The sequence below is a fragment of the Teleopsis dalmanni genome, chromosome 2 (assembly GCF_002237135.1).
Source record: "Teleopsis dalmanni isolate 2A chromosome 2, ASM223713v2, whole genome shotgun sequence".
NCBI lineage: Eukaryota > Metazoa > Arthropoda > Insecta > Diptera > Diopsidae > Teleopsis > Teleopsis dalmanni.
Genome location: NC_051847.1, coordinates 6,773,061 through 6,779,829, shown reverse-complemented (window position 1 = coordinate 6,779,829; position 6,769 = coordinate 6,773,061).

Below are 6,769 nucleotides of genomic sequence, written 5' to 3'. Positions count from 1 at the left end.
ATGGCAGACCGCATTATTTTTTGTATTGTTTACATAATTTTTATATCACGAAAATGGAAAAGGTACCATCAATGTTATATGGTATTTATAGGCACGAAGTCAAGGTAGGACTTTATGGATTGAATCCATCTGAAATTAATCGATATTAATTATTACCGCATCAGGGTGGAAGTGAATGATTTACATAAGTATAGTATGCAATATTTTATCTAAAAGTCCCCTTCAAAGAAAATAACTGGCTACGGACTTGACAAGTACTTACATGAAATATGATCATAGGTGACTTTTATATAAACTTAACAACACCGATATCAATTTATGTAATTTCACAATCAAAACAAAACATTTGTAACTATGAAACATTATAATATATAAGCAAAAAAAATCCATCAATATATAAGATTAATGTATGAATTCCAATATATCTTAGACAAAATTAAATAAGCTCCTATTAGCAACTAATTATTAATTATATATAGAAAATAATATGGTAAAATTTAAGGCCTTTAAATGTATGTGTATATAAATATTTGAATTATTTTGCAGCAATTAATCATATGAGTATATATTTTTAGTTTCTATATTTAAAACAAAAAATTGTATTTAAACTATAACAAAATAAAATGTTTTTCATTACTAATATTTATGCGTTTATTTCTTAAAATAAAAAACTTTGACATTAACATTGCTAACATTAACATAATTAACATTAACATTATTAATATTAAAAAATCTAACATTACATTTCGACTAATATAATTAATTTAATTATTAGATTAATTGGTTTACATATAAACACATCAAATTTCAATTCAATTTTTTAATTTAATTAAAGAAACACAAAAACAAGTCAAAAGTATATTCAATATTATTTACAATTATTCTGAAATCGGGTTATATATCTGAGTAACTAAATTCACTAATGCCTATTCCTACATTCTTGGCAATAGGCATCATCTTGTTCAATACTAATCTTTTAACAGAGTTTTGTCATATGTAAAAGAATATAATAGGGAACGAGTGATGGATATATGCGTATGAGCCGGGACGTAAACAGCTGTCGACTGTATAGGTGTATAAACCAAATCTAACAAAAGTTGTTCGCGCTCGAAGCATTTCGAAACAAATAGTCGCTTATTTTTTCGGGAAAACTACGAGTATACCATTACAGGAACGTAAAGCGGTCAATTCCCAATGGCACGAGTATACAACCATCTGTTTACCGAAAGTCTTCAGTGAAATACGGAAAGCAAATAAGCGCCGTCGGATCATTCTTCATCTCCATCAAATAATGCGAGTGCTCACACACATTTCATACAGGTGGATGCCTGATTTCGCATCCAATGACTTCTTCATATTCCCGAACGTCAAGAGTACTGCTAAATTGTGGGGACAACGATTTTTGTCGGCGGAAGAAGCCATTGTTGTATTTAAAACCATGTTTTGGAAGTATCTGTAGAAGGTTAGAAAAAACGTATGCAAAGTGCATTAATCATAAAGGAGAATAGTTCGAGAAACAATAAAGCAATTTTTAACGACAAGTCAGTATTTTTTCATTATTAGGCTTAAAATATAAATAGCGACCCTCGTAAATACTTCGATTTGATGTTCCAATACACTTTCTCGGATCTTGGAGTTAATGTGACTGACGGTGTTTAAGTTTAGTTTCGGCAACCTTGCTATAATTTATACAGTTCTATAACAGGACCTGCCACACTATTTGTTTACAAATTGACCATTTATTTTACACAGACTTTAAGCTTGTGTTCATTTGAGTAAAACGTTTTCATTAAATTAATCTTAAATATTTGCTTTAAATTTATTTTTTTTCACCATTTTCTTGATTTAATGTTAAAATTCCTTTTTAAGCAATTACTTGATAATTATTATCATCCCATATAAAACAATCTATCTCACTAACTTTATTAAAACATTATATACTATTTACGTTTCAAAGTGTTATTAAATCAATTTAATAATTAACACCTCAAATAAATAAACTGCAAATGTTTGTATAATTTGCTCTTTGTACTCCATATTTAGATCTTAATTGTTTTGAAATCAGCTTGAGGGAATTTAAATTTGAGTAGATTGAGATAGCATGTTAAAGTGCTAATTATCGTTTAAAATTACATAGAATTAAACTTAACATTTCTCACTTTAATTAACGATATTACATTTACAGAAAATAATATTCCACAATTTCTTGTTAAGTGCTCCTATTACTACACTAATTAAGACAAAATACATTCTCTGAGTTAAGGAAATGTAGAGCACATGGTTCAGACTTAGTAAAACAAAAGTTGCAACAATAAGTTTGTAATTTAATTTCAACAAATTGCAAGCATTACACATATTTTTCATATTTTAAATATATTATTTCAACTTTAAATAAATAATATAATATTTAATTAAATTTGAATGTTTCCACAAATAAGTGTCATACAAAGATACCGAAATTGATGAGAATAAATTTAATTCCATAAGTCTACCTTTCATAGCAAGATGAGACAAAGACAATTTTTAATAGATTTCGATTTCTCAACCTATACCCCTTTTTATTAAGAAATCCTTTTAAAATTCTTAAATATCCGAAAAAAAGGGCTAGACTTCAAATTCAGTGTTAATTAACTAAATGAATCTCTTCTTCGAAAAAACACATACCTGTGCATATCCTTCAAGTCCCTCTTGCTCAGCTCACAATTGTTGCTTATCTTTTTAAAATGTGACAAAGGTATAAATAATATATACGAGTATAAATAAGAACCTCATACATTGACAGATTAAACTTTTAAGTCAAATGAGAAAGAATAAATTTATTCCCTTTGGTAAGAAATCTCGTTATGCGTTTAACCTTTCAGGTTATCACAAATAAAAGTCCTAAATAAAATTTTAATGTTTGTTTAGTATTTATTAAGTAAATAACCAAGTAACCATAAAAATTTCCGGACCAAAAAAGCTACAACAAATTTGGCTTCAATAAAATACATTTGTTCAAAAAAAAAAACAAAAATTAAATAAAATTTGCATATCCTGAGGCAAAGTCAAAGCCAAATAAACCGACTACAACAACAAAATGTCAAATATTAAATGCTCATAAACATTCATAGGAAAGTGTGGACTGATTCCGTATAGCACAAATCCGCAATATATACCAAAAACGCTTTGATATGTTATACTAAACCAAACCCAAAAAAAAAAAAACAAAACAACGACAACAACAACCAGCTCTACAAAGGAGTACAAAGGAGCGCATAAATGTCACCATTATTAAGTTGCTTTAGTCGAAGCCGCGTAAAATACTCAAACGGTTTGTGTGCTCGTGGGCGTATGAGTATTTTTCCCCATACAAATTATTTGAAATAAATTTTTTATATTTTGTTGTCTTAAATTTGCCAGTTTGATTCCATACATTTGCATTCGAGAAACAGCACATCCACAGTTAGAGGTTCTGGTTTCACAAACTTTTTTAGTCTTCGTTCCTGGAACAGGAAATATCAAAAGCAATACAAACAAAATTGCCTCAAACATGTTTAGGATCAATGCAACGCACGACAAATTCCCCGGCGGTACTTGAATTAGGAAGTTTATGAGGATTTGTTACATGTGAAATCGCTAAAGCCAATCCTCTACATGAATTCACTACACGAACATTACATATTCAATTTTAAGCTTTATCGATTCATTTTTTTAAGCACAACAAAAACAACAGCGAAGCATATATTTTTTATTTATTAAATTGGTCTTCAAAAAATGGCAGTACATTTGCAGTAACATCCACGCTTCCTTATCTTTGCACAAGACTGAACACTACTACCCATAAAAACAAAGTTTTGTTGTTGAATATGCAAACGAGAAACCAGAGTCTTTACTGTTCTACAGTTTTAGCTCAAGTAATAATTATTGATTATAAGAATAGTTTATTTATTAATAGCAGTTACTAATATTATATAAACCAAGTAAGTCTAGAAATGGACACATCATACTGAAAGACTTGAATAGAAGCTATATGATCCATTTATAGCATTACATTTTTGTAAACCACTGTCCTCTATAAACAGTCTGATGAAGCACGTCATACAATACAAATTTATACTTCTATCAACCTGTTTAAAAATCTTTTTTGGTACGCATAACAGATGCAATTTAACAAAATTCAGGAACAAACCATTTTAGATCAAGTCACGATCGTAGTTGTGTGGATCTCATCATCAACGTACAGATCACTCTGAAGCAATGCAACAAGTTTCATAGAGTTATATACGTGACTCTTTGAAAGTCATGTTTCTTTCTCTATATTTGAAAGGATAAATGAATTGAGTGTTTGCACGACCCTTTCTAATCGCAGTGTGCATCTAAAAATCTTTGGCTATCAGATCAATGTACCATCGAAATAACAATTAAGTATGAAACGCTTGTATCCTATCAGCCAAGTAATTTGTTGTGACAATTGACAAAATTATGCGTTCAGCCATGCATAAAAGACAAGATATTTAGTGTACTCTATTCGTTCAACTTAAGGACCTGAATTAAGCTAGTGATATATATGTCTAATCACTTGTAAGACGTGGTCCATTTTTTTATTCGCAAAGCAGTTGAAACTGGATTACAGGTTCATTTTGCCAAAACAATAAGCAGTTAGCGTGACAAGCAAATTGATCTCGTCATATATCAAAATTCAAATCGTCAAAGCATTAAAAAATTAGTGCAAAGTACGATGTAAGTGCACAAATAATCAAAATCATATTTGGAGGGTACAATGGATCTTAAGCTTAAGAGTGCTACGGCCATACTGAAAATATATCCAATTCACGGTATGACTTGAGAGAATATGAAATCAATAAGTATGAAAAAATAAAATGAAAATTTATGCATTGACATTCTAGCCAAGATGTGACGTAGAATAGTAAAAAACGAATTTAAGATATCGAACTCGTAGCTGGAACTTCTTCTCAGGCCTTTTCCTGCACTGAATTTCAAAGATTGTAATAAGTACAGAAAAACTTCCATAACTCGAACTTCTATAAATTTGATTTACTATAACTCGAACTAAATAGAGTGCAACAGGGTTTGGAGAGCAAATTACATACACTAGCAAAATAATTCTTTAACTCGAAGACTCCATAAGGCGAACCTTATCTTTGCAAAATGGTACTTCGAGTTATGAAAGTTTGACTGTATTTGATTAAATATATACACAAACGAAACGGAAATATATATAATTTGACAATATCATAATTATTATATAAAACCTTTTAATGAAACTCCAATTAACACGTTCAAGTTCATTACGATTAAAAAAACCCAGTTCAATTAACCTTTAACACTAGGATTCTGAAAAACACCGCTACAGTGAAAAATATTATATCTTTAGTAATTAGAATTTTGGTACATTGATACATTCTCTGACTGATTATTTTATTTATAACCAGGTTATGACTATTAGACCACAGACTAGCTTTAAATGGCTTAGAAAGTTCCATACAAGAAAGAATTATTAATCGGCGTCAGCAGTAAATCATAAGCATAATTTAAAAGTATTGCATATAAAAGTGCCAAAAAAACTGCAAGATAGTTGTTACCTAAATAAATACCCTGCTTCTGCTTTCTGGTTAACTTTAACGTACTCATCACAGTTATGTCTGGATATATTTCTCTTAAATATCATACACGATTCAAAGAACATATGTCAAACGTTGGGATGTCCACCTATGAAAATATCATTTTTCAAGTCATGCGGCTTTGTCGACTTACAGGCATGAATGCTTACTCGGTGTCTGGCTTACAAGTCATTTGTCCATTGATTCAACTTGTAAATTAATTTCAAATGCAATAAACGTGCCGGAAATTTATTAAATTTACAATGAGGGAATCATAAACAGCACTCGGGGAACGTTGCAATTGAATACTGACTTGTAGTCGGACATGTACATGACATGCCAGAATTTAAAGTTTCAACAAAAGATATCAGTGTCGAAATTCTTGAGCTATAAAGCCCAAGTGGGTTGAGTTTGGAGTTTGGAGGAAGCACACATTTCAATTCCTATCGATGTCTAAAATCAACAAATATTTTTGTCGATGGTCTGAAGAAATTCTGTAATTTTTGATTTAGTAAATTTTCTTCTGTTTTTTCTTATTTATTCATAAATGTAGAAAAAGGTAATTTAATTTATGTAGAATGTAATTTTCATAAAAATTTACTCTTTTCAAAAATATAATGTTTCATTGCTAATTTAATGAAATTTGACGTTTTCTTTATGCTTAAGAAAATACGCATATGCTGTATAATTTGCTGAAAAAAATCTTTTGTAAAACTCAATATTTTAATAAGAAACGTTTTCCTTGAAGAAAATATAAAATTTCAAATTTAATTGGAGTCTTGATGAAGTGCGGCAAGTAAAGAGGATCTAACTTTGATACGCAGCTAAAAAATGTTTGGCGTTCTTAGAAACTAAATTGCTGAAGGATAAATACGATGCATCCCCTTAACTTGTTCTTATCGTTCATATTTAGTTGAATATTAAATTTAAAGTTAGGTAATACATTTTTTTTTTCTCATCATATCTTTTAAACCCCCAAGCAATTATTAAATTTAATCTACCATCATAATAAATTAGTATAATGACATTACACACTAGTATAGCTTAGAGCTAGAATAACTTTTTGTTAGTCAGAAAATTTGAAAGAGCTAATCAGTATTATTTATTGCCTAGATAAGTAATGTACCAGAAAGGTTTTTCAACTACACATAAGGACAGTTGTTAAAAAG